Below are 27302 nucleotides of genomic sequence, written 5' to 3'. Positions count from 1 at the left end.
CAAAACATTTTGACAGCTGGCTAGCTGTCATAGACACAACGGCAACAAAACAAACAAGCATTGGTGTATTCTTTGATGTTGTTGTTGCAAAAGCTGCACAACTATCACCACCAATGGGCCTAACAAAAACACAAACAACAGCCAGCAAGTTGACACAGGTGAAGATCCTGATCCAGCTCCTTCCTCATCTGACCTGGCTACTAGCATGGCCTACCAGCTCTCAGTCTCATTTCAGAATTAGATGTCCATCCATGTATCTCAACCATCAAATTTAGAAGTTGTTCCAAATGTCAAATTTAGAAGTGTTTAAGGTTAAGGTGGCCCCGTGTAGCTCAGTTGGTAGAGCATGGCGCTTTCAACGTCAGGGTTGTGGGTTCGATTCCCACGGGGGGGCAGTATGAAAATGTATGCACTCACTAACTGTAAGTCGCTCTGCATAAGAGCGTCTGCTAAATGACTAAAAGTTTAGGCATTAACGCAACATTTTTAAGGTTAGGGTTAAATTTAGGCATTAACTCTGAATGGTTAAGATAAGGGTTAAGGTTTGGGATAGGCTTAAAACATAAATATCAAAAACAACTTTCTATCGCTGGATTCAGCTTGCAACCTTTGGAATCAGAGGTAGAGGCCAGTGACTCTTACCCCTAGTGGCCGCTTTCCACATCATCTCCCGACATCCTCAGACATCGATGGACGACCTGGCTGAGCATGGCAGCCCCCACCACGACCTTGACATTGATGGCTCCCTCCCAGTCCCCGGGTCCAGGCCCGATCTCCGTAACACTGACAACTCCCGATTACACCACCTCAGCTACTGTACCTATGCCAACACCTCGACTACCGATCCCAACACGTCCTCAGCTACCAATCCCACCACTACCTCATCTACCTCGGTTCCCTCAGATGACAGGACAGCTCCTCTCCGCGCAGCTGGTACCTCCACCACGGTACTAATAGGCCTGCTACCATGCGCTGATATCAGTGCCATTTAAGGTAAGGGAGGATTATTCTTTTTTTTTATGAACATGGCCTTATTTCTATTACAGCATATTGGATGTCTGTCATTCAAATTCCATTCACCCTGCTCAATGTAACATCGACAGGTTAGGGTACTACATGATATTCACATTTTCCGTGCACCCATCATGAGGTTGCTACAGATCACAGATCAAGATATTTTTTTTAAATCAAGGTGACAGACAGTGACATATTTAGTACCGCCTTGCACACTCTTGCCTGCACCTAGGTGTAATCATTAGTCCAACAGTTGCAAAGGAGAGTTTCTACTGGACAAATTCAGGTATGTTTATCCCCGTTTCGTTCCGTTTGCTTACGTTGAAGAAACATTTTTCAACAGAATTGGTTCAATGAATACACCCCTGATCACATGCAAGCACAGTTCTCTTTCATACCAGACACATACAAACAGCTCGTTGTATATATAATTCCTCCTCACATCGATCTATGCTCTCACCTTTTCCATTCGCTTGTGGACTTCAGTGCACAACACATCAGCTGTCGGTAGGTGAAAAAAACCTTTCCAAGCCAAACCTTCATATCATGACTGCTAACCGCTACACACAGCCTACATCGTTGTCATGTCATAGTCAAAATAGTTACTATATTGTAACTAACGCGTTAGTAAACCCGCTACAATCATGCAGTACAGTGTAGTCAGCAGCAATCAGTTTAGCAGTTACACAAGTGCCAATAAACTAATAAAAAACAAAAGCTTACCTTGACTTGGAAGAGTTCCAGTGTTGGATAGCCATAGCCAGCTAGCTAACATATCGTCCCTGTCACGTTCGTTGAAGGACAGGTCAGACCAAGGCGCAGCGTGAAATGCATACATGTTTATATTAACGATAAACACACGAACAAAACAACGTACCGTGAAGTCCTCAGGCTAAACACAATACAAGCTTCTACACGGAACAAGATCCCACAACAACTGATTGCCAACAGGCTACATAAGTATGATCCCCAATCAGAAACAACGAGCGACAGCTGCCTCTGATTGGGAATCACACCCGACCAAACATAGAAACACACAACCTAGAATGAGAACATAGAAATAACAACATAGAACTCCACACCCTGACTCAACATACTAGAGTCCCATAAGTCAGGGCGTGACAGTCCCTCTCTGTTTGAATCGGGTGTTTGAGTAGGCTAAACTAGCTAGCTGCATTTGACACTAGCTAAGTAAGTGAAAGTAAAAAAAATATATACTACGAAATATAGCTCTCTCTCTCTCTCCCTCTCTCTCTTGCTTCTCCTTAATTTTGGAAGAAATTAATTTGTTCAAAAATGTTCAACTATTGTCTTTCTCTCTCTTTGAGTCAACTGCCACATTGTATGTACTGCAGTGCAAGCTAGCTGTAGCTTAAGCTTTCAGTACTAGATTCATTCTCTGATCCTTTGATTGGGATGGACAACATGTCAGTTCATGCTGCAAGAGCTCTGATAGGTTGGAGGACGTCTTCTGAAAGTTGTCATAATTACTGTGTAAGCCTATGGATGGGGGTGAGAACCATAAGCCTCCTAGGTTTTGTATTGAAGTCAATATACCCAAAGCAGGATAGAAGCTAGCTGTCCTCCGGCTACACCATCATGCTACCCTACAGAGTGCTGCTGAGGCTACTGTAGACCTTCATTGCAAGACAGTGTGTTTTAATCAATTATTTGGTTACGTGAATATATTTATTATAGTTTTATCTAAAAAGGATAACTTTTTTAATGTTTCACTATTTTATTTTGATTAAATTCACTGAGGAGGATGGTCCTCCCCTTCCTCCTCTGAGGAGCCTCCACTGGCTGATGTATGGACAAACAGTATGTGAAGGAACAAACAGGAAGCATACCCATGGATAGATTGTAAAGAAGGTAAGCTGGGCTGCAAAACATGTGCTGTCACACGTCTGTCAGTCTACAAAAAATTGCTGCAACCTTTTTTTATCCAACACAAGCAATCAAGAGCGCACGAACAGGCACAACTAACATTGACAATGCTAAAGTGGTGCTGACCTTTTAGTGCCATGAAGGTCGCTCCCATCGTTCAAAATAACACTAATCAAGATCTGTTGCCTATATGCCTAATAGTCCTACTCATCACATTATTATTATGTAGTGGGCAGTAAAATGTTATATGTGAATATACAGTATATTATATATACGTCACGTGACTTGTAATAAGACTAAGCAATTAGTCTATTAAAATGTGTAAGTGACTCCATAAAGATAATTAGCAATATGCAAGAGACTATGGATGAGCTACAGTAATAGGCAATGAAGAAATGTCTGAAAATGGAATTCTAAATACAAGTGTATTTAATTACTTTGTAAAATGAATGGATTCACATACAAGCTATAATACTTAAGTTACAAGGCATTAACAAGCATTACAAGGCATTATTCTAAGCATATAGATCCTAAGGTTAACTTATAAGACAAAGAGGCCTAGAAGCCTAGGAAATGAGAATTGATCATACAACCTTCATCCATTGACTGGATACAGGATAAGAGAGGCATTTCATTCCATTTATAAAATCTGAAGGTGTAACCTTTCAACCCAAAACCAACCACCATTGACCAATCAAACGGTACCAAGTTTACAGTAACCTTAACACTCCAAGGCCCAATCTCCAAAGGGTGTCACAGCATAAGTTTGTGTGGGGGATGGGACCTACTGTATGTAAATAAGACAGAATTCCTGAGAGGACAATAAAACCACTGAGAGTAATTTAGAGTTCACCATGTAAAGATACAAGTTACCACACAAATCATACATCCATATAGACAGCGTCAGAGTTATCCTCAGTGCATACGTTTCAGATAGATGGACACTATAGCATTATTCTATCACAATAGTAAGTCCTCTGGATACTGTTACAGAGACATACATTTTGGCCCCTCAGAGGGGGAAGGGATGGCTAGTCCTTGGGCATTGTCCTTTGTTCCTGGACCATTTGCCATGCAACTCCAGGTGTCAGAGACCACATAAATTAGGGCCGAGCCTACATTATTATAACAAATAGAAGATTATCACGTCTCACAATGGTGCTCGTTTAGTAAAGTTAGATCAAAGATGAATCAATGTCTCGCAAGGATTCTTTTGCATTTTACATAACAGAACCGAATATAATAGCATATCATAGTAGACCTATAACGTTACTTTTACACCAAAAACACCTCCTCAATTCTAATGAGATTTTAAGATGGTTAGCTGAAGCTGAATAGTCACTTATGTTTTTTCATTCGCCAAAACGCAACAGAGAGCACCACTAAGCAATATATATGATTTGATTGTTTATTGGATATCCGGATCTAATATAAATATATATATATATATAAACTCAGCAAAAAAAGAAACAGTGTTTATTTTCAGCAAACTTAACATGTGTAAATATTTCTACGATAAACGCAAATCCGACCATCACCCCTGGTGAGACAAAACCGTGACTCGTCAGTGAAGAACACTTTTTGCCAGTCCTGTCTGGTCCAGCGACAGTGGGTTTGTGCCCACAGGCGACGTTGTTACAACAGGCCTACAAGCCCTCAGTCCAGCCTCTCTCAGCCTATTGCAGACAGTCTGAGTAATGATGGAGGGATTGTGCGTTCCTGGTGTTACTCTGGCAGTTGTTGTTGCCATCCTGTACCTGTCTCGCAGGTGTGATGTTCGGATGTACCGATCCTGTGCAGGTGTTGTTACACGTGGTCTGCCACTGCGAGGACGATCAGCTGTCCGTCCTGTCTCCCTGTAGCTCTGTCTTAGGCGTCTCACAGTACGGACATTGCAATGTATTGCCCTGGCCACAACTGCAGTCCTCATGCCTCCTTGCAGGATGCCTAAGGCACGCTCACGCAGATGAGCAGGGACCCTGGGCATCTTTCTTTTGGTGTATTTCAGAGTCAGTAGAAAGGCCTCTTTCGTGTCCTAAGTTTTCATAACTGTGACCTTAATTGTCTACCGTCTGTAAGCTGTTAGTGTCTTAACGACCGTTCCACGGGTGCATGTTCATTAATTGTTTATGGTTCATTGAACAAGCATGGGAAACAGTGTTTAAACCCTTTACAATGAAGATCTGTGAAGTTATTTGGATTTTTACAAATTATCTCTGAAAGACAGGGTCCTGAAAAAGGGACGTTTCTTTTCTTGCTGAGAGACTTTATATACTGTATATATAATACATATATATATATATATATATATATATATATATATATATATATATATATATATATATATATATATATATATATATATATAGACATACAGTACCAGTAAAAACGTTGGACACACCTACTCATTATAGAATAATAGTGAAGACATCAAAACTATGAAATAACACATATGGAATCATGTAGTAACCAAAAAAGTGTTAAACACATTTTATATTTGAGATTCTTCAAAGTAGCCACCCTTTGCCTTGATGACACTCTTGGCATTCTCTCAACCAGCTTCACCTGGAATGCTTTTCCAACAGTCTTGAAGGAGTTCCCACATATGCTGAGCACTTGTTGGCTGCTGTTCCTGCACTCTGCGGTCCAACTCATCCCAAACCATCTCAATTGGGTTGAGGTCGGGTGATTGTGGAGGCCAGGTCATCTGATGCAGCACTCCATCACTCTCCTTCTTGATCAAATAGCCCTTACACAGCCTGGAGGTGTGTTGGGTCATTGTCCTGTTGAAAAACAAATGATAGTCTCACTAAGCGCAAATCAGATGGGATGGCGTATCGCTGCAGAATGCTGTCTTAGCCATGCTGGTTAAGTGTGCCTTGAATTCTAAATAAATCACCGACAGTGTCACCAGCAAAGCACACCCACACCATCACACCTCCTCCTCTATGATTCACCGTGGGAACCACACATGCGGAGATCATCCGTTCACCTACTGAGTCTCACATGGCGGTTGGAACTATTTGGACTCCAGACCAAAGGACACATTTCCACTGGTCTAATGTCCACTGCTCATGTTTCTTGGCCCAATCAGGTCTCTTCTTCTTATTGGTGTCCATTAGTAGTGGTTTCTTCGTAGCAATTCGACCATGAATGCCTAATTCACAAAGTCCCCTCTGAACAGTTGATGTTGAGATGTGTCTGTGACTTGAACTCTGTGAAGCATTTATTTGGGATGCAATTTCTGAGGCTGGTAACTCTAATGAACTTAACCTTTAAGCAGAGGTAACTCTGTGTCTTCCATTCCTGTGGCGGTCCTAATGAAAGCCAGTTTCATCATAGCGCTTGATGGTTTTTGAGACTGCACTTGAAGAGACTTTCAAAGTTCTTGACATGTTCTGTATTGACTGACCTTCACGTCTTAAAGAAATGTTGGACTGTTGTCTCTCTTTGCTTGTTGGACTGTTGTCCCCCCTACCTTGTCACAATACAACTGATTGGCTCAAACACATTAATAGGAAAGAAATTCCACAAATTAACTTTTAAGAAGGCAAACCTGTTAACTGAAATGCATTCCAGGTGACTACCCCATGAAGCTGGTTGACAGAATGCCAAGAGTGTGCAAAGCTGTCATTAAGGCAAAGGGTGGCCACTTTGAAGAATCTCAAATTTAAAATATATTTTTGGTTACTACATGATTCCATATGTGTTATTTCATAGTTGTGATGTCTTCACTATTATGCTACAATGTAAAAATAAAGAAAATACCTTAAATGAGTAGGTGTGTCCAAACTTTTGACTGGTAGTGTATACAGTTGAAGTCGGAAGTTTACATACACCTTAGCCAAATACATTTAACCTCAGTTTTTTACAATTCCTGACATTTAATCCTAGTAGAAATTCCCTGTCTTAGGTCAGTTCGGATCACCACTTTATTTTAAGAATGTGAAATGTCTGAATAATAGTAGAGATAATTATTTATTTCAGCTTTTATTTATTTCATTACATTCCTAGTGGGTCAGAAGTTTGCATACACTCAATTAGTATTTGGTAGCATTGCCTTTAAATTGTTTAACTTGGGTCAAATGTTTCGGGTAGCCTTCCACAAGCTTCCCACAATAAGTTGGGTGAATTTAGGCCCTTTCCTCCTGACAGAGCTGGTGTAACTGAGTCAGTTTTGTAGGCCTCCTTGTTCGCACACGCTTTTTCAGTTCTGCCCACACATTTTCTGTAGGATTCAGGTCAGGGCTTTGTGATGGCCACTCCAATACCTTGACTTTGTTGTCCTTAAACCATTATGCCACAACTTTGGAAGTATGCTTGGGGTCATTGTCCATTTGGAAGACCCATTTGTGACCAAGCTTTAACTTCCTGACTGATGTCTTGAGGTGTTGCTTCAATATATCCACATATTTTTCCTTCCTCATGATGCCATCTATTTTGTGAAGTGCACCAGTCCCTCCTTCAGCAAAGCACCCCCACAGCATGATGCTGCCACCCCCGTTCTTCACGGTTGGGATGGTGTTCTTCGGCTTGCAAGCGACCCCCTTTTCCCTCCAAACATAACGATGGTCATTATGGCCAAACGGTTCCATTTTTATTTCATCAGACCAGAGGACGTTTCTCCAAAAAGTACGATCTTTGACCCCATGTGCAGTTGCAAACCGTAGTCTGGCTTTTTTATGGCGGTTTTGGAGCAGTGGCTTCTCCTTGCTGAGCAGCCTTTCAGGTTATGTTGATATTGGACTCGTTTTACTGTGGATATAGATACTTTTGTACCTGTTTCCTCCAGCATCTTCACAAGGTCTTTTGCTGTTGTTCTGGGATTGATTTGCACTTTTCGCACCAAAGTACGTTCATCTCTATGAGACAGAGCGCATCTCCTTCCTGAGCGGTATGACGGCTGCGTGGTGTTTATACTTGCATACTATTGTTTGTACAGATGAACGTGGTACCTTCAGCCGTTTGGAAATTGCTCCCAAGGATGAACCAGACTTGTGGAGGTCTACCATTTTTTTTCAGAGGTCTTGGCTGATTTGTTTTGATTTTCCCATGATGTCAAGCAAAGAGGCACTGAGTTTGAAGGTAGGCCTTGAAATACATCCACAGGTACACCTCAAATTGACTCAAATGATGTCAATTAGCCTATCAAAAGCTTCTAAAGCTATGACATCATTTTCTGGAATTTTCCAAGCTGTTTAAAGGCACAGTCAACTTAGTGTATGTAAACTTCTGACCCACTGGAATTGTGATACAGTGAATTATAAGTGAAATAATCTGTCTGTAAACAATTGTTGGAAAAATTACCTGTGTCATGCACAACGTAGATGTCCTAACCGACTTGCCAAAACTTTAGTTTGTTAACACAACATTTGTGGAATGGCTGAAAAACGAGTTTTAATGACTGCAACCTAGGTGTATATAAACTTCAGACTTCAACTGTATATATATATATATAGTGCCCTCCACAATTATTGGCACCCCTGTTTAAGATTTGGTCGAGGACTTCCAAAAATTCTCCTTTTTTTTTAAACAACATAGAACCCAAATGCAAAAAAAGAGAAAAATCCAACCTTTTATTTAAGTACATTACATTGGAGGTAAAAAAAATAATCACACATTTAGAAAAAAAAAACTTGAAATCATGTGTCCCACAATTATTGGCACCCCTGATGTTAATACTTTGTACAACCCCCTTTTGCCAACAAGACAGCACTTAATCTCCTCCTATAACATTTCACAAGATTGGAGAACACAGAGAGAGGGATCTTTGACCATTCTTCTTTGCACAATCTTTCTAGATCATCCAGTGTCCTGGGTCCTCTCTTATGCACTCTCCTCTTTAGCTCGCCCCACAGGTTTTCGATTGGGTTGAGGTCTGGGGACTGAGATGGCCATGGGAGGACCTTGAGTTTGTGACTGCTGAACCATTTTTGTGTAGATCTTGCCACATGTTTTGGATCATTATCCTGCTGAAAGACCCAATGACGACCCATCTTCAGCTTTCTGGCAGAGGCCATCAGGTTTTTATTTAAAATGTCCTGGTAGTTCAAAGCGTTCATAATGCCATGCACCCTAACAAGGTTCCCAGGGCCTTTGGAAGAGAAACAGGCCCACAGCATCACAGATCCTCCACCATACTTCACGGTGGGCATGAGGTGCTTTTCGGCATACTCATCTTTTGTTTTACGCCAGACCCACTTAGAGTGTTTGTTGCCAAAAAGCTCAATCTTAGTCTCATCTGACCAAAGCACACGATCCCAGTTGAAGTCCCAGTGCCGCTTAGCAAACTCCAGATGTTTACGTTTGTGAGTGTTAGTGAGAAAAGGCTTTTTCCTTGCATGCCTCCCAAACAGCTTGTTGGCATGTAGAGAGTGTCTGATGGTTGTTTTGGAGACTTTGTGACCCCAAGATGCCACTCTTTGATGCAATTCTGTGACAGTGAGCTTAGGACTTTTTTGTACTTCTCTTACCATCCTCCTCACTGTGCGTTGTGGCAAGATAAACTTGGGACCTCTTCCAGCCTTGTTTGTCACTGTTCCAGTTGTTTTAAACTTCTTAATGATTCCTCTGACTGTAGATACGGGCAAGTTAAGGCGAGTGGCTATTTTCTTGTAGCCATTGCCTGACTTATGAAGGTCGACACAAATCTGCCTTACTTGAATGGTGTGTTCTCTTGTCTTTGCCATGTTGACAAATGGGTAAGATAATTAGGCCTCTGTGTCACGTCATATTTATACCCCAGGGAAACAGGAAGTCATGAATTACTAAATAAAAGTTCCTAGATACCCTGACCAACTTTAGCAACTACAGAATATATATATATTTTTTAAAACAATTAACATTTTCAGCGGAATTGTTAGGGGTGCCAATAATTGTGGGACACATGATTTCAAGTTATTTTTTTTCTAAATGTGTGATTATTTTTTTTTACCACCAAAGTAATGTACTTAAATAAAAGGTTGGATTTTTCTCTTTTTTTGCATTTGGGTTCTATGTTGTTTAAAAAAAAGGAGCATTTTTGGAAGTCCTCGACCACATCTTAAACAGGGGTGCCAATAATAGTGGAGGGCACTGTGTGTTCGGAAAGTATTCAGACCCATTGACTTTTTCCACATTTTGTTACGTTACAGCCTTATTTCAAAATGCATTAAAATGCCCTCATCAATCTACACACAATACACCTTAATGACAAAGCGAAAACAGGTTGTTAGACATTTTTGCAAATGTATAATGAAATACAAATCTTAAATACCTTATTTACATACGTTTTCAGACCCTTTGCTATGACACTCAAAATGGAGCTCAGGTGCATCCTGTTTCTTTGATCATCCTTGACATCTTTCTACAATCTGATTGGATTCCACCTGTTGGAAATTCTATTGATTGGACATGATTTGGAAAGGCACACACCTGTCTAAATAAGGTCCCACAGTTGACAGTGCATGTCAGAGCAAAAACCAAGCCATGAGGTCGAAGGAATTGTCATTAGAGCTCCGAGACAGGATTGTGTTGAGGTACAGATCCGGGGAAGAGTACCAACATTTTTTGCCAGCATTGACGGTCCCCAAGAACACATTGGCCTCCATTATTCTTAAATAGAAGAAGTTTGGAACCACCAAAACTCTTCCTAGAGCTGGCTGCCCGGCCAAACTGTGTAATTGGGGGAGAAGCTGCCTTGGTCAGGGAGGTGACCAAGAACCCGATGGTCACTCTGGCAGAGCTCCAGAGTCCCTCTGTGGAGATGGGAGAACCTTCCAGAAGGACAACCATCTCTGCAGCACTCCACCAGCCACTCCTCAGTAAAAGGCACATGACAGCGCACTTGGAGTTTGCCAAAATGCCCATATAGACTCTCAGACCATGAGAAACAAGATTTTCTGGTCTGTTGAAACCAAGATTGAACTCTTTTGCCTGAATGCCAAGCGTCAAGTCTGGAGGAAACCTGGCACCATCCCTACGTTGAAGCATGCTGATGGCAGCACCATGCTGTGGGGATGTTTTTCTTCTATTTGCCATATCTTTTTGAACTGTGCTGTGATGTTTCATAAAAGTTTTTAACCTTTCTATTCTCAGATAGTAAATTAAAGATAAACAGTTTTGCTAGAAGTATAATTATATTATTGATTGACTGACTATGACTTTTTAAATCACCCAGTAGTGCTATCTTCAGAGTTAGCTCCAAGTAAATGTTGCACTTCTTCAACCATTCCTGGATCAGTGACCAAAAACAAGCTACAGTTGAAGTCGGAAGTTTACATACACTTAGGTTGGAGTCATTAAAACTCATTTTTCAACCACTCCACAAATTTCTTGTTAACAAACTAAAGTTTTGGCAGGTACACCTCCAATTGACTCAAATGATGTCAATTAGCCTATCAGAAGCTTCTAAAGACATGATAACATTTTCTGGAATTTTCCAAGCTGTTTAAAGGCACAGTCAACTTAGTGTATGTAAACTTCTGACCCACTGGAATTGTGATACAGTGAATTATAAGTGAAATAATCGGTCTGTAAACAATTGTTGGAAAAATGACTTGTGTCATGCACAAAGTAGATGTCCTAACTGACTTGCCAAAACTATAGTTTGTTAAAATTGACTGGCTTTCATCAAGCTGCCACTCTAAGAAAAAACGTCAAACTGTAACTAGTGCCTGCAACCTGGTTCAGGTTATCAGTCAACCTACCAGGGTAGTTACAAACGGCACAGGAATGAAATCATCAACATGTATTGATCACATCTTTACTAATGCTGCAGAAATGTGTTTGAAAGCAGTATCCAAATCCATCGGATGTAGTGCTCACAATATAATAGCCATATCTAGGAAAACCAAAGTTCAAAAGGCTGAGCTTAATATAGTGTATAAGAGGTCATACATTAAGTTTTGTAGTGATTCTTATGTTGATGATGTAAATAATATTTGCTGGTCTGTGGTGTGTAATGAGGACCAACCAGACACTGCACTTGACACAAATATGAAATTGCCTTCATTTCATGTTAATATCCAGTTTTCAATTTTTAGTTCAGTTTTATACAACTTCTCACGACGATTTGAAACATAGTTTTTCTTCCATAGAATGGCGGTAGCTCTTCACGTTCTGTTCTAGCTCATTTTCAACATATTGGCACCCACTGGTGTAGAACGTGAGGTTAGGAGAGGTACTAAGATAGAATATTGAGTTTTGATTGGCTCAAAATAAACAGCTCGTCATGCAGCTTCTGACAGCTGATTTGTAATAGCTGTCAACTTTGAAACATATCACAATATAATATAATATGATTGGTTATTGGAATCTCAGTAGTAACGATAAGTATTCAACATTAGTTGGCATGTGTTACAAGTGCCTCTCTGCTCAAAGTCAACCTCGCCTCACTTAAATGTCAAATGGTGTGTGTTTTCTTATAGCAATGACAGTTACTAGAAAAGCTAAATCAACATATTTCTTGAATTGTGTATCAGAGAGTGGTTGTTATCCAGCCAACTTCGGGAAAGTTGTCAAATCTTTGAAACAAAACTCCACCACCTCATTGCCCCAGCAGATTTTGACAGCCTCTGGTCCCATACTACACAAAATGGAAATAAACATTTTGCTTCAGCTGGCCACCTGTTTGAAAGGAAAGTATATGAACATGTAATTCATTTCACTAGAGGGAGTCCTTCAGTCACCTCAGAACATATTGATGCTCTAACAAACTCACATACTTTATTTTCATTTCAACCCTTTGATGTCTATTTTACATTTTAGTCATTTTAACAGACGCTCTTATCCAGAGCTACTTACAGTTAGTGAGTGGATACATTATTTTTTCATACTGGCCCCCCATTAGAATTGAACCCACAACCCTGGCGTTGCAAGCGCCATGCTCTACCAACTGAGCTACACAGGGTCTATGATGTATTAAAGTGCCTTACTAAAGATCGATGTAAAGAAATCCACAGGGGCTCATTCACTTGACCACTTCTTACTACAGCTCTCTGCCCCACTCATTGTTGAACCTTTAACCTTTTTTACTTGACAATTGGTGTTATCCTTAAGATTTGGAAAGTGGAACATGTCCTCCCCCTACATAAAGGCAGAGATACTTCTAACTTTGATAATTAATGCCCAATCGCCAAGTTATCTTGACTAGCCAAGGAAATATACTGAACAAAAATATAAACGCAACATGCAACAATTTCAACGATTTTACTGAGTTACAATTCATATAAGAAAATCAGTGAATTGAAATAAAGGTATTAGGCCCTAATCTATGGATTTCACATGACCGCGCAGGGGCGCCAGGACCAGCCAATCAGAATGAGTGTTTTTTCCACAAAAGGGCTTTATTACAGACAAATACTCCTCAGTTTCATCAGCTGTCCGGGTGGCTGGTCTCAGACGATCCCGCAGGTGAAGAAGCCAGATGTGAAGGTCCTGGGCTGTTGTGGTTACACATGGTCTGCAGTTGTGAGGCCGGTTGGATGTACTGCCAAATTCTCTAAAACGACGTTGGTGAAGAAGCCGGATGTGATTTAGTGTATCTTAGTCCATGCCTCTCTGACATCGCTCGTCCATATATGTACAGTGGGGGAAAAAGTATTTAGTCAGCCACCAATTGTGCAAGTTCTCCCACTTAAAAAGATGAGAGAGGCCTGTAATTTTCATCATAGGTACACGTCAACTATGACAGACAAAATGATAAAAAAAATCCAGAAATTCACATTGTAGGATTTTTAATGAATGTATTTGCAAATTATGGTGGAAAATAAATATTTGGTCAATAACAAAAGTTTCTCAATACTTTGTTATATACCCTTTGTTGGCAATGACACAGGTCAAACGTTTTCTGTAAGTCTTCACAAGGTTTTCACACACTGTTGCTGGTATTTTGGCCCATTCCTCCATGCAGATCTCCTCTAGAGCAGTGATGTTTTGGGGCTGTCGCTGGGCAACACAGACTTTCAACTCCCTCCAAAGATTTTCTATGGGGTTGAGATCTGGAGACTGGCTAGGCCACTCCAAGACCTTGAAATGCTTCTTACGAAGCCACTCCTTCGTTGCCCCGGGCGGTGTGTTTGGGATCATTGTCATGCTGAAAGACCCAGCCACGTTTCATCTTCAATGCCCTTGCTGATGGAAGGAGGTTTTCACTCAAAATCTCACAATACATGGCCCCATTCATTCTTTCCTTTACACGGATCAGTCGTCCTGGTCACTTTGCAGAAAAAACAGCCCCAAAGCATGATGTTTCCACCCACATGCTTCACAGTAGGTATGGTGTTCTATGGATGCAACTCAGCATTCTTTGTCCTCCAAACACGACGAGTTGAGTTTTTACCAAAAAGTTATATTTTGGTTTCATCTGACCATATGACATTCTCCCAATCCTCTTCTGGATCATCCAAATGCACTTCAGACGGGCCTGGACATGTACTGGCTTAAGCAGGGGGACACGTCTTGCACTGCAGGATTTGAGTCCCTGGCGGCGTAGTGTGTTACTGATGGTAGGCTTTGTTACTTTGGTCCCAGCTCTCTGCAGGTCATTCACTACGTCCCCCCGTGTGGTTCTGGGATTTTTGCTCACCGTTCTTGTGATCATTTTGACCCCACGGGGTGAGATCTTGCGTGGAGCCCCAGATCGAGGGAGATTATCAGTGGTCTTGTATGTCTTCCATTTCCTAATAATTGCTCCCACAGTTGATTTCTTCAAACCAAGCTGCTTACTGTTAGGCCTACTGCTGCTAGGTAGCTCTCTCTCTGCTCTCCCCCTCCCCTCTGTCTGTCCTTGATTGCAGGAGTGAAGTCTGGTGTGCGGGAGTCAGGGTTCCAGCTGCAGCTCATTCACCATAATCACCTCAGCCTTTAAGACCCGGTCAAACTTTCCACTCATCGTCAGATCATAGTCAAGACAACCATGTTAGTCTCGCTGCCGACTCAACCTGTCTGTTTTCGCTCTTGTGTTTTTTGGACTGTTTATTTACTTTTTCTCCTGTGCCACAGATATTTGGAACCTGACTCCTGCCTCCGCTTCACTCCTGCCACCACCATCCTGCTCTCCACTATCGGGCCTCTCCTTTGGACTCACCACGGACACTAGGACATTACGGTACCACACCTGCCCTGACCTGGATCTGTACCCTCCCTGTAACCTGGACTAGCTCTTCCCCATTTATTGGAAACCTGGACTATTGAACATTATAATAAACCTGTTAAAACTTCTCTGGCTTGGTGTACTTGTCTGCATTTGGGTTCTATCCAGTTAAATCGTAACAGTATGATCTGACCAACATGAACCCAGCAGACAGTAACTCGGATACCACCCCAGAGTGCACTCAAATTTGGACTGCCATAGCCAATCAGGGCATTCTACTTGGCCAACATGATACCCTGTTTAAGACGATTGCTGAGGACAGTCAGGTGCTGCTTAATCAGGTTCAATTACTCACCAATCAAGTGTCTGCCCTTACTACCCCTTCAGCCCAGATCAGAGAGCCTATTGTTCCTGCTCCAGAGCGCTATGACGGGAACATGGGAACCTGTGGCGATTTTTTGACTCAATGCTCGTTAGTGTTTGAACAACAGCCCCTCACCTACGCCTCAGAAAGAGCCCGTATTGCCTACCTTATCAACTCTACTAGCGGTTCCGCTCGTGCCTGGGGATCCGCGGTCTGGGAGAGTCAGTCGGACATTTGCAACGCTTACGTGGCCTTCACCACGGAGATGAGGAAGGTTTTTGACCACCCCGTACGAGGCAAGGAGGCTGCGAAACGGTTGTTTTCTCTTCGGCAGGGGGTTCGTAGTGTGGCGGAGATGGCAGTGGAGTTTCGGACTTTAGCAGCAGTGAGTGGTTGGAATGACGAGGCATTACAAGGAGTGTTCATCAATGCTTTGTCTGAGACTTTAAAGGATGAATTGGTGTCATATGATGAATCGCCTACGCTGGATAATCTTCTTTCACTCACTATCAGGTTGGATAATCGGATTCGGGAGCGCCGCCGGGAGAGGAGTGTTAGTTCCAAGCAACCTGTCTGTCATCAACAAACTCCTCCCTGCATCGTCCCTACGGAGAGAGCCGTGTCTTCCCGAGTCGATACGAGGAGCACTGAACCCGAGCCATGGAGGTGGGTCGGGCACGGTTGTCCTCAGAGGAGCGTGCACGTCGTATTCAGGCTCGGGTCTGCCTGTATTGTGGAGAAGCTGGTCATTTCGTTCCTTCCTGCCCAGTTCGTCCGGGAAAAGGGCCGGCTCATCATTTATGGGAGAAGTTTTGGTGAGCCGAGCAGCGGATTCTTCCTCTTCTCCCCGCATTCTGCTCCAGGCATCCCTCCAGTGGCAGTCCCAGAATTTCTCTGTTAGTGCGCTGATTGACTCTGGTGCCGACGAAAGCTTTTTGGATAGAGAGTGGGCTCAACAAATGGATTTGGAGACTGTTCCTATGGACTGTCCGCTGCAGGCTAAGGGTCTAAATGGACAATTGTTGACCCGCATTACCCATCAGACTGTTCCTGTTTGTCTTAGAGTGTCGGGAAATCATCAGGAGAACATTCAATTCCATATTATCGACTGCCCACAGACTCCCCTGGTCCTTGGTATCCCCTGGCTCATAAAACACAATCCACACATTGATTGGGTGACAGGTAGCATTGTTTCTTGGAGCACATTTTGTCATGTGAATTGTTTGTGTTCTGCTCAGACTCCTGCCAGTACTGTGCCTCAACCTCCACTGGAGTCCATGGATCTTTCTGCTGTTCCTGACGTGTATCATGACCTGGCATCCGTTTTCTGCAAACACAGAGCTACTTCTCTTCCTCCTCACCGGCCTTACGACTGCGCCATTGACCTCCAGCCAGGAGCCCCGCTCCCCAGCAGTCGCCTGTACAATCTCTCCCGGCCGGAGACGGAGGCTATGGAGAACTACATTCGGGACTCCTTGGCGGCAGGTATTATGCGTCCTTCCTCGTCACCTGTAGGAGCGGGATTCTTTTTGTTGCTAAAAAGGATAAGACCCTCAGACCCTGTATTGATTACCGTGGACTTAACAACATCACCATTAAGAACAAGTATTCTCTGCCTTTGATTAATTCTGCTTTTCCCCTCCTTCATGGTGCTACCATCTTTACGAAACTGGATCTACGTAATGCGTATCACCTGGTGCGCATTCGTAAGGGTGATGAATGGAAGACTGCCTTCAACACACCCTTGGGACATTTTGAGTATCGGGTTATGCCTTTTGGGTTGTCTAATGCCCCTGCTGTTTTTCAGGCACTAGTCAATGATGTCCTTCGGGACATGTTGAATCGGTTTGTTTTTGTCTATCTGGATGATATCTTGATTTTCTCAGAGTCCTCCCAGGAACATGAACTGCATGTGCGCCAGGTGTTGCAAAGGTTGTTGGAGAACAAACTGTTTGTGAAGATGGAGAAATGTGAATTTCATGTGTCTGAGACCTCTTTTTGGGTTACATCATAGCTCAGGGGGAGCTGCGGATGGACCCAGCTAAGATCTCTGCTGTCACGGACTGGCCAGCTCCCTCTACCCGCAAACAACTTCAACGATTCCTGGGGTTTGCGAACTTCTATAGGAGGTTCATCAAGGACTACAGCCGCATTGCGGCGCCACTCACCGCTCTCACCTCCATCTCACGACCGTTCGCTTGGAATGAAGGGGGCCGAATCAGCGTTCGAAGAACTGAAACATCGCTTCGCCTCGGCTCCCCATTCTGATGCAGCCGGGACCCCGACCGCCAGTTTGTCGTGGAGGTGGATGCATCCGACACTGGGGTAGGTGCAGTGTTGTCACAACGTTCTCCTGAAGATAACAAACTGCATCCCTGTGCTTTTCTCTCAAGGAAACTTTCTCAGGCAGAGAGGAATTATGATGTTGGAAATCGTGAACTGCTCGCCGTTAAGCTGGCTCTCGAGGAGTGGCGACATTGGTTGGAGGGGGCGGAACAACCCTTCATCGTTTGGACGGATCATAAGAATCTGGCTTACCTCCAGTCAGCGAAGCAGCTCAACCCCCGTCAAGCCAGGTGGGCACTATTTTTTGGGAGATTCAATTTTTCTCTGTCTTACCGTCCTGGGTCACGCAGACGTCAAGCCTGACGCCCTGTCTCGTGTTCATTCGGCTGTTGATACTGGTAGTAACCCTGAACCCATTTTGCCTCCTACCTGCAGTATTGCAGTCATCACATGTGACATCGTGGGGATTGTTAGACAGGCTCAACATCATCAAGCTGACCCTGGGAGGGGTCCTCCTAACCGGATGTTTGTCCCTGAGTCTGCTCGCTCCCAGGTACTTCAGTGGGCTCACTCGTCTCCCCTTACCTGTCACCCTGGAGTTTCGCGGACCCTTGACTTTGTGCGACGGAAGTTCTGGTGGGCCACGATGGAGGCGGACACTCGAGCCTTCATTGCTGCTTGTACGGTATGTGCACGAAGTAAAAACTCCACCCAGGCCAGCGCTGGTCATCTACGACCTCTACCTATACCCAGCCGGCCCTGGTCGCATATCGCTATGGATTTTGTCACTGGACTTCCCCCCCTCATCTGGTAAGACTGTCATTCTTACGGTGATTGATCGTTTTTCTAAGTTCGCTCATTTTTTGGCCCTACCTAAACTGCCCACTGCCAGAGAGACGGCTGATATTTTGGTTGAACATGTGTTCCGCTCTCATGGTCTACCCACGGATATTGTCTCTGACAGGGGTCCCCAGTTTGTCTCCCAGGTGTGGAAAGCTTTCTGTAAAGCTTTGGGCATTACATCCAGCCTGTCCTCTGGATATCACCCCAGACCAACGGGCAAGCCGAGAGAGCGAACCAGGAGATGGAGACCGCACTTCGCTGTGTCACTGGGTCTAACCCTGGGTCATGGAGCTCCATGCTCCCCTGGGTGGAATATGCTCATAACACCTTGACTAACGCTTCCTCTGGTTTGTCTCCTTTTCTGTGTGCTCTGGGTTATCAACCTCCCCCTGTTCCCTTCCCAAGAGAGGGAACTTGCGGTACCCTCGGTGCAGTCCCACATGCGCCGCTGCTTCAAGGTCTGGAGGAAGGCCAGGGTAGCTCTGTCCCGAGCTTCGGCGTACATGCAGAGGCAAGCCAACCGTCACCGGTCCCAGGCTCCCGGTTACTCTCCTGGTCAAGAGGTATGGCTGAAGTCACGGGACCTTCCATTGAAGGTGGAGTCGAAGAAGATGGCGCCTCGTTTTATAGGACCGTTCAAGATACTGTCTATTGTTAACCCCCTGCGCGGTTAAGCTACAGCTTCCTGCCTCCCTACGGGTTCATTCCACCTTTCATGTTTCCCAGATTAAGCCTGTGTCGGTTAGCCCTTTGTGCCCGCCCTCTCGTCCCCCTCCTCCACCCAAGATCGTGGGTGGGGGTCCGGTCTACACTGTCCGGCGACTTCTGGATGTTCGCCGCCGGGGTCGTGGTTTCCAGTACCTGGTGGATTGGGAGGGTTATGGTCCTGAGGAACGTTCCTGGGTGCCCAGGAGCTTCATTGTGGATCCTGCTCTGGTTCGTGAGTTTCATGGTTACATCCTGATAAACCCTGTCGGCCGCCAGGTGGCGTCCGTAGAGGGGGGGTACTGTTAGGCCTACTGCTGCTAGGTAGCTCTCTCTCTGCTCTCCCCCTCCCCTCTGTCTGTCCTTGATTGCAGGAGTGAAGTCTGGTGTGCGGGAGTCAGGGTTCCAGCTGCAGCTCATTCACCATAATCACCTCAGCCTTTAAGACCCGGTCAAACTTTCCACTCATCGTCAGATCATAGTCAAGACAACCATGTTAGTCTCGCTGCCGACTCAACCTGTCTGTTTTCGCTCTTGTGTTTTTTGGACTGTTTATTTACTTTTTCTCCTGTGCCACAGATATTTGGAACCTGACTCCTGCCTCCGCTTCACTCCTGCCACCACCATCCTGCTCTCCACTATCGGGCCTCTCCTTTGGACTCACCACGGACACTAGGACATTACGGTACCACACCTGCCCTGACCTGGATCTGTACCCTCCCTGTAACCTGGACTAGCTCTTCCCCATTTATTGGAAACCTGGACTATTGAACATTATAATAAACCTGTTAAAACTTCTCTGGCTTGGTGTACTTGTCTGCATTTGGGTTCTATCCAGTTAAATCGTAACACTTACCTATTGCAGATTCAGTCTTCCCAGCCTGGTGCAGGTCTACAATTTTGTTTCTGGTGTCCTTTGACAGCTCTTTGGTCTTGGCCATAGTGGAGTTTGGAGTGTGACTGTTTGAGGTTGTGGACAGGTGTCTTTTATACTGATAACAAGTTCAAACAGGTGCCATTAATACAGGTAACGAGTGGAGGACAGAGGAGCCTCTTAAAGAAGAAGTTACAGGTCTGTGAGAGCCAGAAATCTTGCTTGTTTGTAGGTGACCAAATACTTATTTTCCACCATAATTTGCAAATAAATTCATAAAAAATCCTACGATGTGATTTTCTGGATTTTTTTCCCTCAATTTGTCTGTCATAGTTGACGTGTACCTATGATGAAAATTACAGGCATCCCTCATCTTTTTAAGTGGGAGAACTTGCACAATTGGTGGCTGACTAAATACTTTTTTTCCCCACTGTATATATTCTTAATTAATTCCTTACTTAGATTTGTGTGTATTGGGTATATGTTGTGAAATTGTTAGATATTACTTGTTAGATATTACTGCACTGTCGGAGCTAGAAGCACAAGCATTTCGCTACACCCGCAATAACATCTGCTAAAACGTGTATGTGACCAATTATATATATATATATATTTATTTATTTTTGGGGTGGACATTCCTGCAGTCAGTATGCCAATTGCACACTCCCTCAAAACTTGTGACATTTGTGGCATTGTGTTGTGTGACAAAACTGCACATTTTAGAGTGGCCTTTTATTGTCCCCGGCACAAGGTGCACCTTTGTAATGATCATGCTGTTTAATCAGCTTCTTGATATGTCACACCTGTCAGGTGGATGGATTATCTTGGTGAAGAAGAAATGCTCACTAACAGGGATGTAAAACAATTTGTGCAACAAATTTGAGAGAAATAAGCTTTTTGTGCATATGGAAACTTCCTGGGATCTTTTATTTCAGCTCATGAAACATGGGACCAACACTACACGCTGCGTTTATATTTTGGTTCTGTAGTATCCTTGACCAACTCCCAGCTAAGGACTTTTTAAACTTCTCACCCTATTCTAAATATGCACCAATCTGGTTTTAGATCTGGACATAGCACTGTTTCGGACACTATGCTTGTTTTAGATGATGTGTTAAATTGCCTAAATCATAAAAATCATTGTGCCTGCCTTATTTATAGACCTTTCTAAGGCATTCGACAAAGTTGACCATTCCCTACTCATTCAAAATCTGTCTGAAATGGTCCTGGATAAGGAGTCTGGCAAATGGTTTATTAACTATTTTCAAGACAGGACACAATGTGTGCTTTCTGATGGTGTCAAGTGTAATTTCCTCGATATTACAAAATGTGTATTGCAGGGGTCAATTTTGGGACCTCTTCTCTTTACTATTTATATAAATGATATTGGTCTATGTATTAAATCCTGTAATATTCATATGTATGCAGACGATACGGTTATGTATGCCATTGCACCGACTGTTGACCAAGCTATGTTAGAGCTGCAATCTGATTTTACTGAAAAATCTTGTTGATTTAAAACTTGTACTTAAATGCGGGCAAAACTAAATGTTATATGTTGTTCTCTAATTGACAGAAACATTTCTCAGATGGGCTACATATTCACTCATTTGGATTTTGTATGTATTATGGATTCCCTGGGGTCCAGTAAAATTAAGTCTGTTATACAATTTTAAAAACATTACAATACATTCACAACAGATTTCACAACACATTAATTGTGTGCCCTCAGGCCCCTACTCTACTACCACATATCTGGATGGTTCTCTCATCGAGCAGCTTCCCGCCTATACATATCTGGGCGTTTGGATTGATAAAGATCCAACGTTTAAAAAACATATTGATGAGCTAGTTAAAAAGCTAAGATTGAAAGTTGGCTTCTTTTTTAGAAATAGATCTTGCCTCTCCATGAACAGCAGGAAGCAGATGGTACTGTCAACTTTCCTGCCAGTTCTTGACTATGGTGACACCATTTACCAGAATGCAGCAGCCACTACTCTTAAACCTTTGGATGGCGTCTACGATACCGCCATTTCCTTTATTAAAGGTGACAGTTTTAATACTCATCACTGCCTCCTGTATCAGAATGTCGGCTGGACCTCACTAAAGTCCCGTAGATCACTTCATTATTCCCTTATTGTTTACAAAGCTCTGCTCCACAAACTTCTAGCATACCTCACTTCCCTGTTGAAATACAAAAATATGAGATACCAAACCCGTTCGCAGGGTTGGTTAACTCTTGAGGTCCCGCTTGTCTCCACAAAGTTTGGTAAATCTGCCTTTAGTTGTAATGTACCACAGTTATGGATTACCTTATAAAATAAATTACACCTGGATTCCCTGGTGCCGACAGGGCAGTTTAAAACTCTGTTGTTAAATGAGTTCACTGAAGTGTGCAGTTGTTTCAATTAATTATTATAACTTGTTTAAATAACCTGATGTAATGTATTTTTAGCTGTCTTGTAGTTATTTTATATTTTTGTTTATGCTATATTGATGTAATTTTTGTCCTCAGGGCACCATTGTAAATGAGACATTGGTCTCAATTGGGTTGCCCTGAATAAATCAAAGTTAATCAAATAAATACAAACATGATATTAGGACCCACCATGGAGCAGATATCAAACCCTTGACACTTGCAAAAATCCAATGCAAAAATCCTGATATCTCTCGCTTAAACTGACAGTTTGATATGGGGATTTAAAAAAATATGCTAATTAGATTTCCACGGGGCCGCGGAACTTGACTCTAACTGAACAGGACTCTGTGTGAGTCCCCAGAGCAGTTGTAGGGCATGCCAAGGGGCATATACTGTGCATTCGGAATTTCAAGACATTTGGAGAAAGAACAGCGAAAAGGAGCACATCATTTTCAATGTTTTTTACCCTCATCAATCTATACACAATACCCCATAAGCAAAAACAGGTTTGTAGAATTTTTTGCAGAAAATATAAAATATAAAATCTTAAATGTCACATTTACATAAATATTCAGACCCTTTACTCAGTACTTTGTTGAAGCACCTTTGGCAGCGATTACAGCCTTGAGCCTTCTTGGGTATGATGCTACAAGCCTGGCCCTACTGTATTTGGGGAGTTTCTCCCATTCTTCTCTGTAGATCCTCTTAAGCTCTGTTAGGTTGGATGGGGAGCATCGCTGCACAGCTATTTTCCTTTTACTGAGGAGTGGCTTCTGTCTGGCCACTCTACCATAAAGGCCTGATTGGTGGAGTGCTGCATAGAAGGTTCTCCCATCTCCACAGAGGAACTCTGGAGCTCTGTCAGAGTGGCCATTAGGTTCTTGGTCACCTCCCTGACCAAGGACCTTATCCCCCAATTGCTCAGTTTGGCCGGGCAGACAGCTCTAGGAAGAGTCTTAGTGGTTCCAAACGTCTTCCATTTAAGAATGATGGAGGCCACTGTGTTCTTGGGGACCTTCAATGCTGTAGACATTTTTTGGTACCCTTCCCCAGATCTGTGCCTCGACAATATCATGTCTCGGAGCTCTACAGACAATTCCTTCGACCTCATGGCTTGGTTTTTGCTCTGACATGCACTGTCAACTGTGGGACCTTATATAGACAGGTGTGTACATTTCCAAATCATGTCCAATAACTTGAATTTACGACAGGTGGACTCCAATCAAGTTGTAGAAACATCTCAAGGATGATCGATGGAAACAGGATGCACCTGAGCTCAATTTCGAGTCTAATAGCAAAGGGTTTGAATACTTATGTCAATAAGATTTGATTTTAAATACATTTGTGGACATTTTAAAAACCTATTTCCGCTTTGTCATTATGGGGCATTTATATTTAATCAATTTTAGAATAAGGCTGTAACGTAACAAAATGTGAAAAAAGTCAAGGGGTCTGAATACTTTCCGAATGCACTGTAGGCACCAACTAGGCTGAGGAGAAGACAGTATACTGTCGCTACATCACAGTCAAACCAAGGGACACATTTTCACTGCTGATTTTCATTCTTACTGTCACTACTTCCGCCAAGGCTGCCTCCCCTCCTTGTTCGGGCAGGTTACATCGATCACCAGGTTCATACACACCTGGTGTTCATTCCCCTAATTAGTATGTGTATAAGTGTTCCCTCTGCTCCCCTTGTCTTTGTGAGTGATTGTTTATTGTGAGAGCGAGTAGCTCGGTTCCATTTGTATTTTCCAAGGTGGAATATTTTCCCTTGTTATAGTTTCGTTTTGACGCTGGGTGCGTTTTATTTATGTAAACGGAATAAACTCTGGACTTTTTACCTCCTATCTATCGAGACCAGCTGGTCAACCGGATCCAGCCACCTACACCCCAGCCCCTGGAGGGATCCAGATATCCCGGCCACCGGCGTTTGATGGGACGGCAGCGCAATGTAAGGGATTTCTGCTCCAACTTGAGCTGTATTTCTCCAGCATCAGGCCGGCGCCACTGGAGCGGGAGAAGGTATCCGTCCTCGTTTCCTGCCTTTGTGGGAGAGCCCTGGAGTGGGCCAACATGGTGTGGAACGAGGGAGGTGCCGCGTTGGAGGACTATGGGGAGTTTGCTCGCCTCTTTCGGGCCGTTTTCGATCACCTGCCTGAGGGTCGAGAGGCGGCCGAACGACTGGTCCATCTGAGGCATGGGACAAGGACCGCACAGGACTACGCACTGGAGTTCTGGACGCTGGCAGCGGGGTCCGGGTGGAACGAGCGGGCCCTCATCAACCATTTCCAGTGCCACCTAAGGGAGGACGTCTGACAGGAGCTAGCCTGCCGTGATGCCATGCTATCGTTCTCCCAACTGGTGGACATGGCCAGCCGGCTGGACAATCTGCTAGCAGCCAGAGGACGTCCTGGTAGGGGTCTGCCCGTTTCCACTCCGGACGACTCTGACCGCGAGCAGATGGAGCTGGGGGGAGCCGCCGGTCAAGAGAGCGCAGGAGGACAGTGACAGTGCCACTCTGGTGGCACAAAGAGACAATCCACCTCACGTCGTAGTCAACGTTCTTTTGGGTCTGGAGGCGGTAGGCAGGGTACTCACGCATCACCCCAGGTAACGAACACCCAAACTTGTTCAGAGCCCTTTGCGGCGCACTCTACCTTATCTATCTCCTTTCCCGATTACCTGGTAGTTTCCCAGTGTAAGGCGCTAGTCGATTCAGGCGCAGCTGGGAACTTTATGGACAGGGCATTTGCACGCCGTCAAGGCATTTAATTGGTTCCCCTATCCATTCCACTCCCCATCAGAGCACTTGATAGTCGACCATTAGGGTCCGGGTTGGTTAAGGAGGTTACTGTACCAGTCACCATGATTATACAGGAGACGCATGTTGAGCAGATCACTTTTTTGATTATTGAGTCTCCTGCTTACCTTGTAGTCTTAGGTATTCCGTGGTTAGCCCTTCACAACCACAATTTTTCATGGCCGCAGAGGATTCTTACGGGGTGGTCGCGTGAGTGTCCGGGTAGGTGTCTAGGTGTTTCTGTTGGTGCGACCACGGTGGAAAGTCCAGACGGTACTCCCACAGTGTGCATTCCCCCCGAATACCATGATCTGGCGCTCGCGTTTTACAAGACGCTAGCAACTAAATTACCACCTCATCGGGAGTGGGATTTCGCGATAAACCTTCGAGTAGACGTTGTACCTCCCAGGAGTCATGTGTATCCACTGTCGCAGGCTGAAACGGAGACTATGGAAACATACGTCACCGGGTCCCTGCGCCAGGGATATATACGTCCCTCCACTTCACCTGCTTCCTCAAGTTTCTTCTTTGTGAAGAAGAAAGATGGCGGTTTACGCCCGTGCATTGATTATCAACCACTGAATAAGGTGACGGTACGATTTAGTTATCCTCTTACCCTCATTCCTTCAGTGATTGAGTCAATGCATGGGGCCCGTTTTTTTCACCAAATTAGACCTCAGGAGTGCCTACAACCTGGTGCGTATTCGGGAAGGGGATGAGTGGAAAACAGCATTCAGCACAACCTCGGGGCATTATGAATACCTGGTGATGCCCTACAGTTTGATGAATGCTGTAGCTCAGCTGGTAGAGCACGGCGCTTGTAACGCCAAGGTAGTGGGTTCGATCCCCGGGACCACCCATACACAAAAAAATGTATGCACGCATGACTGTAAGTCGCTTTGGATAAAAGCGTCTGCTAAATGGCATATTATTATTATTATTATAATGCTCCATCCATTTTCCAGTCCTTTGTGAACGAGGTGTTTCGGGACATGCTTGGTCGCGGTGTGGTGGTCTATTCCTCTACGCGCGCCGAGCATGTGTCCCTGGTTCGCAAGGTATTGGTCCGACTGCTGGAAAATGATCTTCATGCCAAGGCAGAGAAGTGTGAGTTTTTCCAGCAGTCAATCTCCTTCCTCGGATACCGCATTACTACCACAGGTGTGGAGATGGAGGGAGATCGCATTTCAGCAGTGCGTAATTGGCAGACTCCAACCACGGTGAAGGAGGTGCAGCGCTTCCTTGGCTTTGTCAACTACTATCGGAGGTTTATTCGGGGCTTTGGCAAGGTCGCAGCTCCCATTATCTCCTTGTTGAAGGGTGGGCCGTCCCGGCTCCGCTGGTCTGCTGAGGCTGATTTGGCCTTCAGTAGGTTACGGGGTATGTTCACCTCCGCCCCGGTACTGGCTCACCCCGATCCATCACTAGTGATTGTTTATTGTGAGAGCGAGTAGCTCGATTGAGCTACTCTTCCATTTGTATTTTGCCAAGGTGGAATATTTTCCCTTGTTATAGTTTCGTTTTGACGCTGGGTGCGTTTTATTTATGTAAACGGAATAAACTCTGGACTTCGGTGTTTTACCTCCTGCGTCTGACTTCTTCATTCACACCTCATCACACTTACCCATTCTTCCCCCAATGAAAGACTGATTTAGACCTTATTATCAGGTAGAACAGAAAACCAGCAGTATTCCAGACCTCCAGGCTCAGATTTGAATTTCCCTGTCACATAGCATGTTATGTGGACTTAAGTTGGAACACTTGGTTCCATGTGGTCGTTTTAAGACCTAAATTGCAGAATGCTCACAGAGTACACACTTTCCCTCGTGTAATTAGTATTTAATGTCTCTGAGATTTCCCATAAATAAAAATAAATATATTAATATGGATATGCCATCTTTAGATGCACATATAGATGCATTCAAAGCTGCAGCAATATGATAACTCCACAGCGTTCTATTTCAGTAATGCTGCCTGACGTGTTTTCCTAAGCTAAGGAAGCAAAAGGAAAAACCAGGATGTCCTGACTACCTC

General features: G+C 43.9%; 1 protein-coding gene and 1 non-coding gene across 2 annotated transcripts in view; one reads left to right on the top strand and one right to left on the bottom strand.

Annotated features, from left to right (window-relative positions):
* The window catches only part of LOC121582250 (protein kinase C-binding protein NELL1-like), a 604927-nt gene that overhangs the window by 204344 nt on the left and 373281 nt on the right, over window positions 1-27302 (bottom strand). The window lies entirely within an intron of this gene.
* On the top strand, window positions 321-395 carry trnae-uuc. The gene has a single exon. It is a non-coding gene; the product is annotated as a tRNA-Glu (tRNA).

Source organism: Coregonus clupeaformis, chromosome 15 (genome assembly GCF_020615455.1).
Source record: "Coregonus clupeaformis isolate EN_2021a chromosome 15, ASM2061545v1, whole genome shotgun sequence".
Lineage (NCBI taxonomy): Eukaryota > Metazoa > Chordata > Actinopteri > Salmoniformes > Salmonidae > Coregonus > Coregonus clupeaformis.
Note: the sequence above shows the minus strand (reverse complement) of the source record. Positions and strands in the feature narration are given on the sequence as shown.